This window comes from Staurois parvus, unplaced genomic scaffold (assembly GCF_062004578.1).
Source record: "Staurois parvus isolate SC_StPar_1 unplaced genomic scaffold, SC_StPar_1.0 ptg000636l, whole genome shotgun sequence".
NCBI lineage: Eukaryota > Metazoa > Chordata > Amphibia > Anura > Ranidae > Staurois > Staurois parvus.
In genome coordinates this window covers 1,640,782-1,663,277 of record NW_028318432.1, presented here as the reverse complement: position 1 = coordinate 1,663,277, position 22,496 = coordinate 1,640,782, and the positions used below count along the sequence as shown (strand labels likewise).

Below are 22,496 nucleotides of genomic sequence, written 5' to 3'. Positions count from 1 at the left end.
GACACTGGGGGGGAACTGCCTAACTGCCACTGATGTCCTAATGACACTAATACAGTGATCAGTGCTAATAAAAAGCATAACCAATGGCACTGGGCAGGAAGGGGTTAACATTGGGACGATCAAAGGGTTAACTGTGTGCTGTTTTGACATGATGTGCTGTGTGTGTTTCACTAGGGAGACATGCTGCTGTGCTGAAAAATACACAGCAGTATGTCCTTGCTGGCAGGAGAGAGACCTGTGTTTTTTACATACAGGTCACTCCCCTGTCAGCTTTACTCGGCGATCGCTGGGTGCCAGCGTGGAATCTCTGGCCAGGACCCGGTGATTGACATCCCTAGCCTCCAATGGCAGCATGGGTAGGGCAGTGCGCTACCCAGAAATGCAAATCATGTATATATACACGTGATTTTGCGCAGCCCTGCCATCCTGTAGTTTTTACTATAGGGCGGTGGGAAAGGGGTAACACGCAACATAATGCACTGCAACAGTCAACAGATAAGTGACTAGGCCCTCAAAGATGCAAACCGTATTCCAAAATATAAATAATTCTATTAATCTGAAGATTTCTTATACCAAATATGGGTAGTGATGTTAAATGGAACTCCTTCCCTAGGGTTCACTGGGCATTTAAAGCCATGCCAGTGGTTGGAACTTTCTCTATGTTTTCATTGCAGTTTGAGCATTGAGGAGGGAGAACCTGTGCTCCCTCCTTCTAGGGTTCTGCTGTGGGTCCCTTTCCTACACTGCCAGAATTTACATGGTACATTATATAAATATTACCAATATTAAAAAGTGTTTTTTTTTTCCAATGTGATTTTTTTTTTTCTTTTTACAATTGCCCGTCGCACTATCACAGTCCTTCTATAAGTTGCTGATCGCCAACCATTGCTAGTATTAAAAAAAATATTAAATTAAAAATTCCCGTATATATACAGTCATTTGTAGATGCTATAACTCTCAGGCAAACCAATTAATATACACTTAGTGGGATTTTTTTTTTTACCAAAGACATGTAGCAGAATACATTTTGGCCTAACTTTATGAAGAAATTAGATTTTTGAAAATTTTTTATTGGATATGTTTTATAGCAAAAAGTTAAAAATATTTTTCTTTTTAACAAAATGTTTGGTGTTTTTTCATTTATATAATTAAAAAGAAACCCAGTGGCGATCAAATACCACCAAAAGAAAGCTCTATTTGTGTGAAAAAAATTTATATAAATCCATTTGGGTACAGTGTTGCATGACCGTGCAATTGTCAGTTAAAATAGCGTAGTGCCGCATAGCAAAAAATGGCCTGGTCATGAAGGGGGGTAAATCTTCCAGAAGGCAAGTGGTTAAATACCACCAAAAGAAAGCACTGTCTAAAAAAATGACAGAGATTTAATTTGGGTAAAGTGTTTCATGCCTGAGTAATTGGCATTCCAAGTGTGACCGTGCTGAAAGCTAATAATTGTCCTGGACTGGAAGAGGGTGAAGTTTCCGGATTTGGGCAGGTTACTTAACATACCATTCTAGACACTGGGGGTGGTGAAGAGCCCTGTCTGCATTGAGCACTGGTCCTTCAGGAGATGAATTCTGGTTTTTGGAACCCCATCTCAAAGCACCTTCTCAGTATTGAGGACAATCAGGATGGTATCAATGTGGTTCTCTTACTAGAACGATACCAGACCGCATAGCTTACATGCCAAGCTGGTTAGTTATCAGGCTTTTATTTATTGTGTATGTTCCGAATATATATATATATATATATATATATTGCAATTATTATATTGAAAATAGAGGTTTATGAATTTAGCTAAAAGCAGCTTTGGAAAATGTTACATGAATGTACAGAAAAAGTAACATTCACCTTTTTTTTTTTACAAAGGGTGAATGTTACAGTAAAGATCTTTTATCCACTGAATGTCAAAAAATTTAATTTTCACTGGAAAAATGTAGAGCAAGTGTCCAGTAACTTGGCTTGATACATTTAATGAATGTAGACCAATGCATATTGAGTGAATATTGAGGGAATTGCCTGCCTAACAAATCATTAAGAAATAGTCGCAATAGTTAGAAAGTTCACTTAATGTACACTAAAGTGTTTGCAAACCCTTACATATACCCAATGAAGTGATTTGGCTCAGGTAAAACAAATCCTCCTGCATAAGTTTTATCTGTAGTGTACTCTGCTCTACATTTGTGCAAAGTGCGGAATTTATAAAGCTTTTCTGATAGTTCAGAAAACAGGGGGTGGATAGCTGAAACTACACTCTGCAGAGCTCAGTGAGGAGAGCTCTGAGAGCTGATTGGAGGGAAGAGACACCCCCCTCCACACAGCTCACAGAAACAGAGCTGAGGCTGTCAGACTGCTGGAGCTCCCTCCCATCACCAATTTTCTCTTGGTGTCATGAAAACTTGTCAAAAGTGGCTCACAATGATAGCAAAGGAGCAAAGCAGCAAACAGAAATGACACTTAGTGCTCTGGATTGAGGCAAATAGAGGAATATAGAGGGATATGCTTTGTTCATTTTTCATGCCTGAGGTTTACAACCACTTTAATCTGAGTTCTCTCTAATCATCAAAAAGAGTACAACATTTTGCAATTTCAGTCCTTTAAATAGTACTCTCATTTTATAAACATCATGTTTTCCGTATGTAAGAGACAGCAGGATGACTGCAGTTGACATGTTTAGGAATAGCTCTCTTGCATCAAATAGGCACTAAGTGATAATATCATGGATGGCATTATACACTATTCTTCTCAATTTAGTAAATCAAAACATAGTTTTATATACACAGCTTCCTACACAATCATACTCATTAATGATAAGTAATGGACTAATGCTAAGCAATTGATTAACACCTAGTGGTTGTGCATTTTGGATTTATGCCACTAGATGGCAATGGTACTCAAGTTATTCTTTCAATGCTGAAAAGACAGAAATGTATTATCTTATTATTTATTTCAGGTACTTATATAGCGCCATCAATATACACAGCGCCTTACATATATATATTGTACATTCACATCAGTCCCTAACCCTCAAGGGGCGCAGAATCTAAGACTTCTCTGCTATGATGACTGATTGCATGTTACAGGCAACTTTCATACCCTGCTGAAATGTTACAAAAGACCATTTCATACTGCTGAGTAGGTTGTAATTAATTATTACAAATGTGCTGCATGTTTACATACAAATATGTATAATTTTGTCAGTGCAAGAACAAGGTCCTTTAGCAAACTTACTCAACAAAGGGCCGGTTTACTGTCCTTCAGACTTTGAGGTGGAATGGACTGTGGCCAGTATGAGAAAATGACCGACGGCAATGGGAATAGACAATGCCTCGTCACTGGTATTAGTAGGAGGAATAGTGATCCATTGTTTGTAGTAGGGGAAAAATAGTGCCCCATCATTGGGATCAGGGAAAGAAATAGTGCTCCATTGTTGGTGCCAGTGAGAAAAATAGTTCTATACCATTGGTGTCAGTAAGATAAACAGTTCAATAACATTGGTGTCAGTTGTAGGAATAGTGCCTCATCATTGGTGTCAGTTGTAGGAATAGTGCGCCATGATTGGTGTCAGTTGTAGCAATAGTGCCCCATCAGTAGTGTCAGTTGTAGGAATAGTGTCCCATCATTAGTGTCAGTTGTAGGAATAGTGCCCCATGATTGGTGTCAGTTGTAGGAATAGCGTCCCATGATTGGTGTCAGTTGTAGGAATAGCGTCCTATCATTAGTGTCAGTTGTAGGAATAGCGTCCCATGATTGGTGTCAGTTGTAGGAATAGTGTCCCATCATTGGTGTCAGTTGTAGGAATAGTGCCCTATTGTTGGTATCAGTCAGGGCTTAGCCATGAAGTCAGGAAAAGTCGCATCCCAGTGACACAGTGATACCAGATAGTTGCTTTTATTGCTGAAACCATTTTGTGTTATCAGCTCCTAAGAATATTTAGTTTTAAAAGAGTACACTGGCCATAGACATTCAATACTTTAGACCACGGGTGTCAAACTGGCGGCCCTCCAGCTGTTGCCAAACTACAAGTCCCATGAGGCATTGCAAGACTGACAGTTACAAGCATGACTCCCAAAGGCAGAGGCATGATGGGACTTGTAGTTTGGCAACAGCTGGAGGGCCACCAGTTTGACACCGCTGCTTTAGACGTTAGACGGATTACAGTGGGGTCAATTTACCAAATTAAATAACAACTGAAAAAATGCGGCAAAAACGCATGCAGTAAATTTTTTGCAAATGCACAATTCACTAAGAATTTTGCAGTAAATAACTCATGCGGTAAAATATTATTATTATGGTAATTGCCGCATATTTTCATACAGTAATTTATTTACTTATCATATTACTTATTTATTTATCATACAGTATTTATTTACAATGTCTCCCATTGTAATGTACAGCGCTGAGTGAACTGTTGGCGCTATATAAATATTGCGTAATAAAAATAATAATAATATTGCATGGTAGCTGGTTGTTAACCTTCCTAGCGGTCTGATTATGTCCATATTTCTGTGCTCAAAGCGGTACATTTTTTTGCGTGGAAATATGTAGTTTTTTTTATTGTAGGCCTGTAATTTTTATTATTAACTCACTGAAATCTGTCTGAACAAGAGTCTAGTACACATCCCGGGTATGTTAAAATTTGAAACTCGAAATCATAAATTACAATTTAATAAATAATCATAAAAATAATAATAATAATAATAATAATAAATATAATTCAATAATATAATCAAACCAAAAACACTGAAATTTGAAATATAGCGCCAAGTTCGCACATCACTGAGCAAAGTTGCAAAATCGTTTTCAGTGTCTGATGACGAATTTCCCCCACGAATCATTATCACTCAATTCTGCAAGTGGTTCTGATTTACTATCGCTGTTCTCTAGCTGGTCTAAAATCGATTTTGACCTAAAGGGACGCTTTTTGGACGCCATGGACGTTTCTCAGTTTCAAGGCAGAAAGAACAGTAAAAATGCAGGCAGGGCACAGGACAAAGCACTCGGGACAAAATGTATGTGAAATGGTTTGATACAGGAATGTTATACTATGTGATTTTAGTGTATTTAGTGAATGTCACTTTTTCACATTTTTAAATTTCCCGCCAGTTCCGTCCCCTGTACGTCCCGACGTCGCAGGGAACGGAACCCGGAAGACGGATGCTGGCATCGGCCAGAGGACATTGCCTGGGACACTGCAGGGGGGACATCGCGGGAGCGCAGGACAAGGTAAGTGATCGAGGGATCCCGGAGCAGCGCCGCATGGTATTCCTGAGTGTAGCTCGAGGTTACTGCTTGTGGTGCTGAAACTTTACCCCGAGCTACACTCGGGAATACCACCGGGGGGTTAAGGAAGCCGTGGTGTCCTTAACAACGGATGACTCATCAGCTGTCAGAGGGTGTCGCACTGACAGCTGAGTGTAAACAAAACATGCCAGCATGATGATCAAAAAAACTCCCACCCCCCCATCCACACCAGCTCCTTTGGTTCTGGTATGGATTTTAGGGAAAAGCCCACACCAAAAAAAAAAAAACGGCCCTTAGATTTTGGGGGAATCCCACACCAGAATGAAAAAAAATGGTGTGTGGGGGGACCCCACCCCGTTTTTCTTTAAAATTTGGCATGGGGTTCCCCTTAAAACCATAGCAGATCCCTAGGGGTTGGGGGGGACCCCCTCGCGGCATCTGAAAAAATGCTGCATGTGATACCGCCAGCAAAACCCTGGTGATAAATATTGCATCTTTTTTTTACTTTCTGTTCTGTTTGTGAATTGGACTTAATAGCTTATTGCATTTTTTTTTTTTGCAGTATTTACCAACAAATTTTTAATTTTGCATTAAATACCGCAGAATCTTTTTTTTTTTTGTGAATTGGACATTTTACTGCATGTGATAATTTATGCAAATGAGTCACATGACCGTGTTATCGCATGCTGTAACCTTTAGTGAATTGAACCCAGTGTCTCCTGATCTGGCCATTTTTTTCATACCTCTGTTGAACTCAGTGCCAGGAAAACATCATCTAGAGCACAGGGTGAACATGCTGAAATGTGCCCTGCCCCAAGATGCAAAAATCACCTCTCGCCTGCAAAAAAATTGAGAACTACTCTGCATGCTTACCCCCTAAGCATAAATTCCCCCTCCTCCCAGTACAAATCTGCCCTCCTTCCCATCATAAATATTTGCCCCCAACTCCCAGATCAAATCCTCTCATTCCCTCTATGCCCCCAGCACAAATCTACCCCCCCCAAAAAAAAATCCCCCCCTCCTATTACAGATCCTCTACCCCTCCAATGTCACTTCTGAGCACAAATCCTCTCCCCCCACTCCAAATCCCCCCTCCCAGAACAAATTATCTCCAATCCCCCATCCTAACACAAATCAACCCAAATTTCCCCTCCTAGCACAAATCCCCCCCCCAAAAAAAATTCCCCTACTAGCACAAATCCCACCTCCCCACCTCCTTTTGGTGCCCCCCTACCTCACATGATACCACAGTGCCCAGGGCATCCACCCCTCCTGACCACCCCTTGTCACAGCCATGGTTGTACTTACAGTGCCACATCGCTGTATTACAAACACTTCCATATGCCTTTATGCTAAAAACACACTTACAGAGGGTATAGAAAAGAATCATCCCCTTTAAAATAATCACGTTTTGTTGCTTTACAGCCTGAAAGTGTTTCTAAACCCAGGACCCTGCATCCACTATATCCGCTCTCCCGAGGACCCTGCATTCACTATATCCGGTCTCCCACAGTACACAGAACATGGAAATGCAATTATTGTAGTAAATATAAACTGCTAAATACCTTTTCTCATCAGCAGTTAGAGCAGTCTTGTGACTTCTATCAGTGTCCAGCTGAGCACATGTTAAAGCTTGTAGGAGCAGTTTTCAATCTCCTCTGATTGTCCTATGAGATTTCATAACCCCTGACCCTCTGTCTGGACAGTGCTGATTGGCCCTGAGCTGATCACATGCACCCTCTCAAAGAAAAAACTCTGGCAATACACACTAAACTGAGCATGTGCAGAGTAACTCCTAGAGCTCTGTACTATCAGCAGATGGATTGTGGACATCAGAAGAAGGGGACGAACAGAGAAGGTAGGATCAAACAGCCTTTTTACACAATGCAGAGGATTAACAGCCAATCTGGACATTGCTGGATCTGGATGGGGCTCAGGTGTCTGGGGGGGGGGGGAGAGAGACTGCTGCACACAGGAGGCTTTTTTTTTACCTTCATGCACAGAGCCTTTAAAACTACTTTAAGTGCAGTGGGTACAAGTGGGGGATTTTTACCTCCAAAAATAGGTCCTGATCCTTAAAGTATATGTAAACCCTCACTTTGTAAAACAACCATCCAATTTAAAGTAGAAATGAAAAGCAAACCATTTATGTATACATATAAAAAATATTATAAATACCATTTTTAACCCTTTTTTTATAAGTGATCACATACCCTCTGTTCTCATCTGCACAAGGAGCTCAGAGAGGACAAACAGCAGTATATTGATCTACCCAGTGGATGTCTGGAGAGGGGGGAGTGTCAGCAAAAACCTGATCATTGGATTAGCTCCTAGCGCAGTCAGAGAACTGACCACAGTGTACTCTCATGTCTAGTGTGGTCAGTTTTTAAAAGGAAAGAATAGGGACTGGAAGGAACACCAGGGAATTCCCACAAAGGCAGCAATACAAAGACAACAGGATACTTTTTCATACAAGTACATGGTACAGCAGGCACATATCAGGAATATGAAATGTTGGCTTTACATATTCTTTAAAGCAGGCACTGAGAGCTTCCTGCTGTCATCTCTGGATGGTCTTCACCGACAGCCAGGGAACCCCAAAGTCATGTCACAAATAGCCATCATGGTTTCCTGATTGTCCTTGGCCTGCTTCCTCCCACCCTTTGTGCCTTCCTATCAGCCACTGAGGCTACAGCTGCATTTAGTGGCCAATAGAAGGATATGTAGGGTGGGAAGCTAGACCTGGTGGTACCTATCTGCAAATTGTTTAGGGAACCCTGAGATACCATGAAAATAACATAAAGGTAGGAACAGGAACCTTGAGGTGGCTATATTGTCTACGGAACATTTAGAGAGGTAGAAATCTCACACTTTAAACTGGTTTCACTGAGCATCAACAAAAGCAGAAACAAATATTGCAAACATGAATTCCAGCAGTGTGAGGGCCAAGGTACTGGCAAGTCTACCAAAATGCAACCACTTCATCACTAACCAGATGGCTAAAGGAAATCAACTGCACAAGTCAGCAATGACGGAGTGACCTGTGAATAGTTCAGCCAGCGAGGAGAAGGTAAATGGAGTCGTGAGCAGGGGCGGACTGACCATTTGAGCACTCGGGCACTGCCCGAGGGCCTGGGGTCAGTAGGGGGCCCCATGAGATGCCCCTCGTACCTTTCATAGGCTTTTTTGGGTGTGGTTTGAGTGTGAGCAAGGACACAGGGGCCCCATGATCTCTTATTGCCCGGGAGCCCCATGAGTTGTCAGTCCGCCCCTGGTCGTGAGCTAGCCTTACAGAGCTCGATTTTCTCTCCTTCAGCCCACATTGATTCCTTCAATTCAATCCATCAATTTTTAAGTCAACTTTTGTCAAGTCTGGTGGTGCTTGCACAGCTACCCATGGCCCAAATTTTGGTTGATTCAGTAAAAATCAGCCAAAAATATGGGCCCTCAATGGTCAGCCTTAGCATTTTTAAATATGATTTGTCACCAGCAACTGAATCAATAGTGTGACATGGGCCTAATAGCCTAGTTAAAATACTTGTCTTCAAGTAAATCTAAACCCATGGATGGAGTGGTGGGGGAGTAGACTCCATGTCAGTTTTGATTGCCGTCAGTGTCCCCACCAATAGCCCTCTGCATTTGTCCTGGTGATCCCTGTCACTGGGAATGAAAGTGGGGAAAAAGCCACAATTTAGGAGTTGTTACTGGAACAGGAATAGAGGGGAAATCTTCTAATGGGGACACTTATTCTTGTGACAACTGTCTAAAGTCTGCCATAAACTGCTTGAATTTAGGCTGGTTTATGCAGAATACCCTGTTGGCACCATGCAGCTCAACAAAAGTGGATTTTTCAACCAGAACCGTATGGAAAACTGTGGACCAAATAGTGACTGTTTGAGTATTGTGACAGCCACAGGCATTTGCAGGGGAGATGCCTTCATCCACGTTGTTTAGTTTTGATGGAGAAATCTAATAGATTTCTCTACTTCAGCCCATGGGTGAACAAGAGATATCTACACATGTATGGCAAGCCTATGAGAAGGGGATACCCTTGCTTTAACCACTTTCCCGCTGCCCTATAGCAGAAATACTGCTACAGGGCGGCAGGGGTGTGTACAATCATGTATATATACGGCTCGGCTGTCAATCAGGTCAGTGATTCCCCAACGGCATCCGACGATCACAGTGTATCACAGATGGGGGAGAGGTCTGTATGTAAACAATACAGATCTCTCCCCTGTCAGTTCCAGCACACTGCTTTGTATGGCTCTGCATAGCAGAGCCATACAATGCAGTGTGCTTACAGTGAAACACACACCCAACACGCAGTACAACAGCACACAGTTAACGCTTGGATCGCCCCACATATTAACCTCTTCCTGCCCAGTGCCATTAGTACAGTGTCAGTGCTTTTTATTGCTTTGTATTGGTGTCAGGTGTCACTGGGGATGTCAGTGACAGTTAGTCAGTCGTACCCCCCCCCTCCCCAGTGTCAGAATGCCCATTGCAATCCTGCTATAAGCAGTGGGTTTTTTTGCCTTCCTCTGGATCAACTGTGGGTATAGGATTATAACTTTTTTTTTAAATGGTTGAACTGGATGGACTTTTGTCTTTTATCAGCCAGACTAACTATGTAACTATGTAACTATAAGTCACTGATTGCCATCATAACTATTGGTCAGTGACACCAAGTCAGTTCCCCCCCAGTGTCAGAATGTTCGCCGCAGTCCTGCTATAAGTCGCTGATCGCCGCCATTACTAGTTAAAAAAAAAATCCCAGTATCTATACCGCCATTTGTAAACACTATGAATTTCATGTAAACCAATTAATTTAAACATAATGGATTTTTTTAGCAACTACATGGAGCAGAATACATTTTGGCCTAAATTTATGACGAAATTTGATTTTTTAAATTTTTTTACTGGACATGTTTAATAGCAAAAAGTCAAAAATATTGTTTTTTTTCTCAAAATTGTCAGTCTTTTTTTTGTTTATAGCGCAAAAAATTAAAAATGCACAGGCGATCAAATACCACAAAAAGAAAGCTCTATTTGTAGGTAAAAAAGGACATACATTTAATTTGGGTGCAGTGTTGCATGACCACGCAATTGCCAGTTAAATTAACGCAGCGCAAAAAATGGCCTGATCAGAAAGGGGGATAAACCCTCAGGAGGGCAAGTGGTTAAAAAGATTTCTTCCTATTCCTATTGTGTCTCTGGGATAATAAGTAAAGAACAATCTCCTCAATGGGAAACAAATGTCAAAAAAGCAAAAAAAACTGAGAGGGGTTTTAAACATTTCTTTGCAAAATTAAAAAGAAAAATGTTTTCGCTTTATGCATACAGTACTTTTAGGATTAGGATTTGAGGAAATGTTTCTGAGATTTCCTATCTGCTTCTGTTCTGGAGATCTTCCACCCTTGTCTGCAAAAGAAGATCAGAGTGAAATGGGAGATTCTGCAATATGGATGAGTCTGAGGCTCCATTCACCTCGATTCTGCCTGCAATTTGAAAATGTGCTGTAAAATGTGCATTCACATGTTCATTTATTCCAGGTACTCATATAGCGCCGTCAATTTTACGCAGCACTTCACATATATATTGTACAATTACATCAGTCCCTAACCCTCAAGAGACGTACAATCTAAGGTCCCTAACTCACATTCATACATACACATACTAGGGCCAATTTAGACAGGATCCAATTAACATACCAGCATGTCTTTGGAGTGTGGGAGGCAGTGGCGGACTGACCATTTGGAAACTCGGCCCGGGGTCAGTAGGGGGCCCCGTGAGATGCCCCTGGTACCTTTTTCATAGGTTTTTTTGAGTTTGGGCAAGGACACAGGGGCCCCGAGATCCCCTATTGCCCGGGGGCCCCATGAGTTGTCAGTCCGCCTCTGGTCGGAGGAAACCAGAGTACCCAGAGGAAACCCACCCAGGCACAGGGAGAACATGCAAACTCCAGGCAGGTGATGACGTGGTTGGGATTCGAGCCAACAACCCAAGTACTGCCAGGCAGAAGTGCTAACCATTTAGCCACTGTGCTGCCCTTTTTATTTGAATTGAACCTGAAAATGTTTTTACCATGATCACAGCACATTTATCCGTGCGACACATGCGCCACAATCACGCAAACAAAATTCCAGGACACACAATGCCCAAAAACGATTCCGGAACCTTTTTTGGGCATCACAGGCCCCACATTTTCAGGTGCCATTCATTTAACATGCAAATGCACGTTTTCAAATCATGGTCAGAATTGCGGCGATATGCCTGTGATTTGAAATGCCGAAGTGTGAATGGAGCCATATAGGTGGAATATTTCTTTTTTACCGCTTTGAGCTATTGGCCAGGGGTGGGGGCTACCTTTCAAAAAAAGGAACATTGATAAATCCAGTCTTATCTAATGACTGATGAGAATTAGTCTTCACATGACAGGTCAGCTTCAATCCATGAATTACACAGCAGGGATTCTGGTAAAACATTGTTACAAATAGGCAAAACATGTCTGAATTCCCCTCGACAGCACACAAACTACAGATCCTCCCTGGCCTACTGAACCTCCCAATTACTAATGTCAAATAGTGCTCATAATTAACGACTTTTTCATTTCATCAGGACAGGGAAAGCTACTGCCAAAAAAACATATTTTCTCATTGAAACATGGAAGCTGGAAATAAAACTTCTAAACTGGAATTCCCTTATGGCATTTGTTTAAATTGATTAACTGCACGGCCTTTGAAAATGGTGTATTTCATTTGGCTTGGCAAGGTCCCAGCATGTCCTCTTCAAAACTTCCAGGCTTTGTTTGGCTGGGGAGTCCAATGCGAGCTATGGCTGAAACCGCAGAATTTACTCCCATTTAAATAGAGATTAGGGATGACAAGATCAAACTGACGGGAATCAGGGGAGGGGATCAGTTCTCCAGCCTGGCTTCTCCTCCATCCCATGAAAGATAAACTTTAACATTATTGAGTACTATTTTTATTACCAGGAGAAAACTCTAGTTTCAAGGGAATGTACAACTCTTGTAAAGACGTTAGCTTTGTATATAAATGCCATTAGCTCAATGTAAATAATATTATCAATGTGTACAAAACGATTATTTCCTTGTATCTTCTTTAACTATACTATAATGCCAATACCTATGGACACCTGAAGTTCTGTTACAAATGCCACTTTATACATTGACATACCTCCTTAGACCAAGTCTGTCTAGACAGTATGGCCACTTGCTAACTTGGCATCATCCACAAGCAGCTTCATTCTTAAAGTGGTTCTAAAGGCTCAAAGTTTTTTACCTTTATGCATTCTATGAATATAGGTAAAAATAACCTTCTCTGTGCAGCAGCTCCCCCAGCATCTCCTAATACTCACTTAAGCCCCCTCTTGATCCAGTGATGTACACTGGAGTCTCAGCTATCCCAGGGCTACCTCTTCTCATTGGCTGAGACAAAAGCGGGAGCCATTAGCTCCTACTGCTGTCAATCACAGCCAGTGAGCCAATGAGGAGAGAGAGGGGGCGGGGCCGAGCCAAGGCTCCTTGTGTGAATGGACACACAGAGCAGTGGGTGCCCCCAGAGCAAGCTGCTTACTGTGGGGGCACTCAACAAGAGGGAGGGGCCGGAAAGGGCAAGGAGAGCCTGTGGGGGACACAAGAACAGGAGGATCCGGGCTGTTCTGTGCAAAACCACTAAACACAGCAGACAAGTATAGGCATGTTTGTTATTTTTCTTTTAAAAAAAGTCTTTAGAATCACTTTAAAGTTTCTCCATTAAGGTAAAAACCTTCTGAGTGCATCTCCCCCCTTAGCCCCCACTTATACTTACCCGAGCCCGATCTCTCTGCACTCTCCCTCTTCGTAGGCTCAGAGACCGCAGCGGGAGCCATTGGCTTCCACTGCTGTCAATCACAGCCAGTAAGGAGGGAGCTGAAGGCAGTGCCAAGTGACTCCCTGTGTGTCTATAGACACATTGAGCTAGCTTAGGATCAAACCCAGACAAGTGAATCCAGGAGCGTTGGCGGGGCACCCCAGAAGAGGAGGATAGGGGTTACTCTGTGCAAAACTTATGCACAGAGCAGCTAGGTATAACATGTTTGTTATTTTTTTTTAAGTTTATGTTTACAAATACTTTAAAACGAATCTAAGGTCTGGTGTTCTTTTGCTATTGAAATCTGTGATGTCATCATACCAAGATCTAAAGTGCTTTTTAAGGCCCTCAAAAGAAGAAGATTGTGGATGCCTAGGAGTCAAAGAAATTAAAATGATCACCAATTTTTTTGTAACCAATCATTCCACTTTAAGGAAAAAACCTTTAAAGTGGAACTCCACCCAAAAGGGGACATTCCACTTGTCTTCCTCCTCCCTCCCTCCCTCCACTGCCACATTTGGCATTTTTTTGTGGGGGGAGGGGGGAACAGGTACCCGGAATTGAGAGATACCCACTCCCACTTCCAGGTCAGATCGCTGCGGCGATCTGAGCCGGACGTTCTGCCCCTCTTCTAACTCCCGCATCCTTCAGGGACACTTTACAGGTCCCAGAAGACTATGGCCCATTCACAAAGCACAGCACGCTTCGTGCATGCGCAGTAGAGAAAAGGCTGTCGGCACATGCACCTGAAGCCGACTGAAGAATCAGCTCTGGTGAGGACATTGCTGGACCCTCGGACAGGTAAGTGCCCTTATATTAAAAGTCAGCAGATACAGTATTTGTAACTGCTGACTTTTAATTTTTTGGGGGGAGTCCGGAGCTACGCTTTAAGTGGTAGATTTCAAGCTTGCTAATTTGTCCAGGACTGGCCATCCCAGCAAATATAGCCCAAGAACTGAACATCTGATACTGAAAGAAGTCTCCAAGAACTTAAAAATTTAATTGCGGAATCTGCAAATAACTCTTGCAACAGGTGGTGTCAAAGTGCATGCGTCTGCGATCAGCCTGCATGGCATATAGTATATGCCAAGAAAAAAGCCTTTGCTCTTCAAAAAAAGAACATTAGAACAAGACTACATTTTACAATTGAACATATAGGCAGGGACTAGGACTTTGGGAACAATGTGCAGTTGGCTGAATAATCAAAGAGAAAGATGGTTGTCCACAGTTACAGTAGACAACTTTGGTGCAAGCTGAAAACAGCATTTCCAAAAAAAAATCTAATACCAACTGTGAGCAAAGTAATACAACATTTGATGGGAAGATAACAATTATTTATTGGGAGTAAAAAATATACAAGTTGAGCCAACATGTTTCGGGGAATTGCCTTCCTCTTCTTCAGGGCTTTCGGTACGTGTAAACTGAAGTGGGTGGGTGTAGAGAGGCCTCTCCATCATTCAAGCCGACATTAGTTCTCACAAGAGACTCAGGTACTACTGTGGAGCCCACCCACCTCTGGTTACACATACCAAAAGCCCTGAAGAAGGGGGATGCTATTCCTCCCGAAACATGTTGGCTTGACTTTTATATTCTTTGCTCTCAATAAATTATCTTCCCATCTAATGTGGTATTTCTCTGGACACCAGGTGCTCCTCTCTTCCCATTCAAACATCTTTGACACTGAAGCGACACCGCAGTCGTACCAGTGAGGTAGCAGCCCATACCTCCAAGTGGAGTTAAACAACACTGCTCACACAGTATCACCTAATGCCAATTAAAAATAACTTAATCAGTCCTCCGCTCCAACAAATACCAACTGTGAAGCATGGTGGTCAAAATATTATGATTTGGGGTTGCTTTGTTGCTTGAGACCTTAGAAAGCTTGCACTGTCAAGTGAAGAATGGGGGTTTCAAATACCTGGACTGCTGGAGCTGGCAGGAGGTGGGGGCAATGACAGCTTGGCAACCCCATGGGCAGGCATGGGGATGGTGTCCAGTGTTAGTTCAACTTTACATTTTTTTCTGTACAGGTAAACTAACCATTTAAGTGCAGCAGAGAAAAGTTAGGTCACCTGTTTTGCTGTTCTGCATATCAGGGCCTGTGCAAGTCTTAGGACTAGATCGACAGAAAGGCAAATATTTTGGCAGGAAAAACAACTACCGCGCATGTAATGAAACTGAGTGTTTACTGTAGCTGTTTGCCTGGAGTTCAGCTTTAAATCTCCCATTTTACAGTTTCTACAGGTCAGATAAGATGGATATTTGGGGAAGCAATGTATAATCTTGCGTGCTATTGTTTCGGCCTCACATTACTGAGGAGCTCTGTACAGGAAACTCATTTGAAAGCACTTCAATTGGCATTGTACAGTCTCAATTACTGGCTGGTGACAGATAAGCCATAATCACATCTCGCTATCCACATGGAACGATCCCTAATGTCTTGTCAGACAGACCTGGCACGTTTTCCTTCCTGCTGACCCCGGTTCCTTCCTGTGCTTGCTGCTTGACAGTGAGCCGATTAGTCCCCTATCTTTTATATGAAAGAAGAAAAATAAATGAAGTTGGAATTCTCCTTACAAGGGCCCTCATATATAAAAGCGTTGGGCCTCTGAAAACTGATTTTCAACAGCTTCACTCCATCACAGACATAAGGAAGAAGTGTCATAAAAACGTATCTGCTGTCCTTATGCTTGTTATCATTTAGATCGGAGTGCCTCTTTAAAATTAAACTGCAGACAGATATATAAAAAACAAAGTAATGTATTATTATTAATGTTATTATTTTTCCTCTTGTCGGCCAAATGATGCATATGTGTGGCGACAAAGAGGGTGGGCGTTACTGTCCACACATCCCACATAGGCATCCATGGGCACCCGAGGCTTCTTTGCTGAGAGCATGCTGTCCTAGACAGCTTTTGGTCTCTAGTCATAATTGGGAAGTGGGGGGGGGGGGCGTGTTTCTGATCATGTGACCATTGTGACAGTCACAGTAGTCACGTGATCAAGAAGTCTGTCCCACTCATATATTTATTACAGGTACTTAATAGTGCTTGCAATTTATGCAGCACTTTACATATATATTGTACATTTACATCAGTCCCTGCCCTCAAGGGGCGTACAATGTAAGGCCCCTAACTCACATACATACATACACATATTAGGGTCAATTTAGACAGAAGCCATTTAACCTACCAGCATGTCTTTGGAGTGTTGGAGGAAATCAGGGTACTCGGAGGAAACCCACGCAGGCACAGGGAGAACATGCAAACTCCAGGCAGAGAGGAAAGGAGTTAAAGCTAAACTCCAGACAGATATAAAAGACACAAATGAATTAAAGGGGAAGAAGACCCAGAGGTTGAGCTGTGCTCTTATCCCCCCCCCCCCCGATTAGCTGCAGAGGCATCGGCTATGGTGCGTACATGCCTTGGATGTGATGCTTTGATTAGCAGTGTGTAATGCTAGGTTCAAGGGGTTAAAGCAGGTGGTGAGGAGGCAATATATTGCTTCCTCTCCACCTGTCAAGTGCTCTCTAAAGAGCAATCTGAACGTTGATCACTCTACAGACAGAAAATCAAGTGTGAATGAGCTCTAAGTCTAACTACTGTACAGCCCTGGCCAAAAGTTTTGAGAATGACACAAATATTAATTTACCTGTAAGAAAACACATTCAGTCATCATTGCTTTGTACAAAAAAGGATTCACAGGCAAGGATATTGCTACTACTAAGATTGCACCTAAGTCAACCATTTATCGGATCATCAAGAACTTCAAGGAGAGAGGTTCAAATGTTGTAAAAAAGGCTTCAGGGCGCCCAAGAAAATCCAGCAAGCTCCAGGACCATCTGCTAAAGTTGATTCAGCTGCAGGATCAGGGCATCACCAGTGCAGAGCTTGCTCAGGAATGGCAGCAGGCAGGTCTGAGTGCATCTATATGCACAGTGAGGCGAAGACTTCTGGATGATGGCCTGGTGTTAAGAAGGGCAGCAAAGAAGCCACTTCTCTCCAGGAAAAACATCAGGGACAGACTGATATTCTGCAAAAGGTACAGTGATTGGACTGCTGAGGACTGGGGTAAAATCATTTTCTCTGATGAATCCCCTTTCCGATTGTTTGGGGCACCCAGAAAAAAACCTTGTAGAAGGTAGGAAAAAAGGTAAGCACTACCATCCGTCCTGTGTCATGCCAACAGTAAAGCATCTTGAGACCATGTAAGGAGTTGCTTCTCAGCGAAGGCAGTGGAATCACTCACAATTTTGCCTAAGAACACAGCCATGAATAAAGAATAGTACAAAAACATCTTCCAAAAGCAACTTATCCCATCCATCCAAGAACAGTTTGGTGATGAACAATGCCTTTTCCAGCATGATGGAGCACCTTGCCATAAGGCAAAAGTGATAACTAAGTGGCTTGGGAAACAAAACATCAAAATTTTGGGTCTATGGCCAGGAAACTTCCCAGACCTTAATCCTACTGAGAACATGTGGTCAATTCTCAAAAGGCAGGTGAACAAAAAAAACCTACACATGCGGACAAACTCCAAGTATTAATTATGCAAGAATGGGCTGCCATCAGTCAGGATATAGCCCAGAAGTTAACTGACAGCAAGCCAGGGTGAATTGCAGAGATCTTGAAGAAGAAGGGTCAACACTGCAAATATTGACTCTGCATAAACTAGATTGTCAATAAAAGCCTTTGACACTTATGAAATGCTTGTAATTATATTTCAGTATTCCATAGTAACATGTGACAAAAAGATCTAAAAACACTGAAGCAGCAGACTTTGTGAAAATTAATATTTGTGTCATTCTCAAAACTTTTGGCCAGGGCTGTATTTCTAAAATGGTTCCTCCACCCTCCTCTCACCTATCCTGCCAAGCCTGTATAAAAACAATGTGTAACCTTAAAGTGGTTCTAAAGGCTCACGTTTTCTTACCTTCATGCATTCTATGCATGAAGGTAAAAAACCTTCTGTGTGCAGCATCCCCCCCAGCCCCCCCCCAATACTCACTTAAGCCCCCTCTCGATTCAGCGATGGCCGAGAAGCAGGAGCCATTGGCTCCCACTGCTGTAAATCACAGCCAGTGAGCCAATGAGAAGAGAGAGGGGCGGGGCTGAGCCGTGGCACCGTGTGTGAATTGACATGAAGCAACAGATGCCCCCATAGCAAGCTGCTTGCTGTGGGGGCACCTGACAGGAAGGAGGGGCCAGGAGAGCCTGCGAGGGACTCAAGAAGAGGAGGAAGTGGGTTGCTCTGTGCAAAACTACTGCACACAGCAGGTAAGTATAGACATGTTTATTATTTTTTTCTTAAAAAAAAAACAAGCCTTTAGAATCATTTTAACTATTTTTAAACCGATCCAGTTTGGTCACATGATCCTGCAGCTCTGGTTTCCCTTTGTCAATGAGCAGCTGCTGCAGGGGAGAGGATGAAGCACCAATAACAGCTGGGCTATGGGAGGCTATGGATGCCTATGAGTGACATCAGTTGCTGGAAGTCATACCCATTATTGAGCGCTCTCTGAGCCAGAGCGGAAGGATCACATGACTGAACCAGAGTGAACTGAAAATAGGCAAGTACAGTTAGGTCCATATATATTTGGACACAGGCACAATTTTAGATTTTTTTAGGTATTTACCAAAACATATTCAATGGGGGGATGGCTAATCTTAAGAGCTGTAATTCCTAAAGCTTTCCTCCAATTTGGATGTACATACCCTCAAATTAAACCTGAGTGTGTACACTTTCAGCCCATATCCATTATAGAACTATAGCTTGAATATGTTTTGGTAAATACCTGAAAAAATCTAAAATTGTGCTTTTATCCAAATATATATGGACCTAACCAGGGGCGGACTGACCATTTGGAAACTCGGGCACTGCCCGAGGGTCCGGGGTCAGTAGGGGGCCCCATGAGATGCCCCTGGTACCTTTTTCAAAGGCTTTTTTGAGTTTGGGCAAGGACACAGGGGCCCCATGATCCCCTATTGCCCGGGGGCCCCATGAGTTGTCAGTCCGCCCCTGGACCTAACTGTACATAGATATTTTTTATATAGGTTAGGCAGGATAGGTAGGAGAAGGGTGGAGGGAATATTTTTAAGAATAGTAAGATCTAGTTGTTTTTCCATTTTAAAGTTTGTGTTTGTTAATACATCATTACATTTTTTCCCATACAAACATGCAAGTACTTGCACTAGACTTGGTATCTCTCTCTGTACAGCAGAGCTCAGACTGGGGGATGGAGGGGCAGGGCTGGAAGCTAACTGAGTATGCTGCATGCATGTGTGCTGATAGGAGGAGAAAGCCAAGTGAGCAAAGGGATGACCTCATCCCTTGCTGCTGCTCTTTTATTGTCCTATCACAAGGCTGGGATTGGAGTGAGAACACCACTGTATTCCTTCACTATAGTGGTGTATAAAAGATATGTGGAGTACACAGCAAAAGTCCAAAGGTGTCTTGTGAAACAGTCACCAGCTTTTCTAAGTTTCAAGAAAAAAAATTAAACCAGATCTTAGAGTGTTGTGATCTTCAAGGATCTTTGAGAAAGAATAACTTCACATTACAAGCAGCTAGGGAGGTTAGATATGGCTTGTTTTAAAGCTCTCTAACCCATTCACACAAGAAACTGCAAGTAACTGCGCATTTTTTTCCTTGTATCTAAGCAGGCATTTGATGCATGTTTTACATGCAATTGACGCATGTTTTACATGCAATTGGCGCGCGTATTTCCATATGCATTTGTCCTGTGAGGTCACTTCCTTCTTCTTTCTTTCCTTGGGTTTCTACTGTGCTTGTACTGTGATGCATCGCAGTGCATTTGCATACGCTTTTGCACATTTTTAGTGCGGAAAAATGCAGAATGCTGTACTTTTCTGCACTGGAATGGTGTGAACTATGCCCATAGGATAGCCTGGATTTTGGACTGTCTATGCAGTTGGAGTGCAGTCCAAAATGCATCCAGCTGCATTTGGTGTGAAAGGGCCCTTAGTGCTGTTAAGGATCTGACCATATCTGGGCACAGGTGTAATTTAATCATTTTTCTACCAACGCAGTTTTTTAATTTTTCACACTTATGTTAAAATCTGCATTTTATGGTTAGAAAATCACTTTACACCCCCAAATAATTATATATTTTATGAAAGAAGAGGCCCAGCTGTTTATCAATCGCATATTTTTGAGGCAAAATTACACTAAAATTAATTTTAGCACACACAAATACAATGCAATACCCATATTTTTTGTAAAATCTAAAAGATGAGGTTCTATTGTATAAGTGGATATCAAACACGTCAAGACTCAAAATTGTATGAGCCCATGAAACAGTGTGAAAACAGTGTAAAACTACAGTGCCTAAAATTTTCCATAGGTGATGCTAGCTTTACGGAAGTGTCTACATTCGAGTTTATCAATAAAAGAACTGTGCTCGGTTCGCAGGGGGGAACTCGCACATACATAACTCAAGTGGCACCTGAAAGCTCTAGGGCAGTGGTGGGCAACCTTTTTTTTCAACTGAGCCAAATCTCGCCAAAACCACGATTGAAATTTATTTTGAGAGCCACATTTTTAAAACTGAAAATACATCCCCCATATAGTAATTCATCCCCCATAGTAATTCATCCCCCATAGTAATTAATCCCCCATATAGTAATTCATCCCCCATATAGTAATTCATCCCCCATATAGTAATTCATCCCCCATATAGTAATTCATCCCCCATAGTAATTCATCCCCCATATAGTAATTCATCCCCCATATAGTAATTCATCCCCCATAGTAATTCATCCCCCATATAGTAATTCATCCCCCATATAGTAATTCATCCCCCATAGTAATTCATCCCCCATATAGTAATTCATCCCCCATATAGTAATTCATCCCCCCTATAGTAATTCATCCCCCATATAGTAATTCATCCCCCATAGTAATTCATCCCCCATATAGTAATTCATCCCCCCTATAGTAATTCATTCCCCATATTGTGTCAATTCACTTACCTTTGCTCCGCGCGTTCCTCTCGCCGTGTTCCCGCGCCGTTCCGGTCTTCAGGGCGGACTGTGAGAGGAGTTCGTCACGCTGCCCCGCCTACATCCTGACAGCCAATGTTTGCCACGCTCCGCGGGATTAAAACGTCCGCCGGGCCGTATACGGCCCGCGGGCCGTAGTTTCCCATTGCTGGGCTAGCTGCAGAGTCCTGACTTTTGGGGCGGCCGCCCGAGAGGAGGGAGGGGAGCGGGCGCCCGGCACACAGAAGAGCCGCATTAAAATGTGTAAAGAGCCGCATGTGGCTCGCGAGCCGCGGCTTGCCGACCACTGCTCTAGGGTATCACTGTAGTAGCATGGACTACTACGGTAATTGTCAACTTCCCCAGCAGCTCATCAGATGTGAGATACAGTATGCATACTTACAATGTGCAAACACACTATCACTGGTAAAAACAAAATGTACATGACCCTTAGACTTAATTTAAAATTGCAGTTGGGGGGCAGCAAAAATGTGTGGTTGAGACACATTTTTGGTGCACTCAACTCCCACCCACCCAACCCCAACCCCCAATAAGCTGGAAGAGGTAGTGTATGGGGATGTTTACATGCCGCAGTCACAATACACAACGCTTACCTGACATGTAGCGATCGGCAGGCAGCAAGCCCATCAAATGCTACACACTCTAGCAAATGTGGAGGCACCGCACACACCCCACAACTGTGTACAATAGACATAAATGAATAGATAAATAGTGCTGCACTACTCACTAAAGAGTCTGTTTTTTGTTTTTGTCTGTCAGACCTGCCAGATCACTCCATCGCTCATAACATCAAGACAAGTGGAGTTTCATTCTTCTACAATTTATAAGCATCGGTTACAGTTCATTTATATTTGGGAAGATTATCCCTTGAAGCTTGTTTGCCAACCACGAGAGTGGAAGGCAACTACCTTTGGTGAGTGCACATCCATGTGGGGGGTTTTGTGAAGCACTTGATTACCAGTGAACAGCATGTAGTGAATTCTAAAAACAATAATTAATTTTCATGGACTTTTGATCACTATATTATATTTTATTAATTATTTTTGTGTGCACATTAATTCACGGATGCTAAATTTGTTTGATTGATTCACATTCATTTTGTGGCATTCACTATATCACTTTATTACTATTAATTTAGCGCCACTATAACACTGTATGTGTTGTGTGTTCACTCATTTATTACGGTTTATGTAAAGTGGCAGCTCTCTATTTTTTATTATTTTTTATTATATTGATTACATTCTGCGCAATTCAATAGGTGCCGATAATTATCACAATTTTATTATCATATTTATTATTTTATTTGATATTTTTTAAATGTTCCCCCAACAACAATACCCCCTTGGTTTTATACTTC

At 42.3% G+C, this 22,496-nt stretch overlaps 1 protein-coding gene and 1 long non-coding RNA gene across 5 annotated transcripts in view; one reads left to right on the top strand and one right to left on the bottom strand.

Annotated features, from left to right (window-relative positions):
• Window positions 1-22,496, bottom strand: part of CACNB2 (calcium voltage-gated channel auxiliary subunit beta 2) — a 402,461-nt gene that overhangs the window by 263,222 nt on the left and 116,743 nt on the right. The window lies entirely within an intron of this gene.
• LOC149449096 (uncharacterized) overlaps window positions 1-22,496 on the top strand; it is a 167,564-nt gene that overhangs the window by 143,889 nt on the left and 1,179 nt on the right. Inside the window, exon 3 of the long non-coding RNA XR_016315453.1 lies at window positions 21,899-22,052. This is a non-coding gene — a long non-coding RNA (uncharacterized LOC149449096). The remainder of the gene's footprint in view (window positions 1-21,898; window positions 22,053-22,496) is intronic.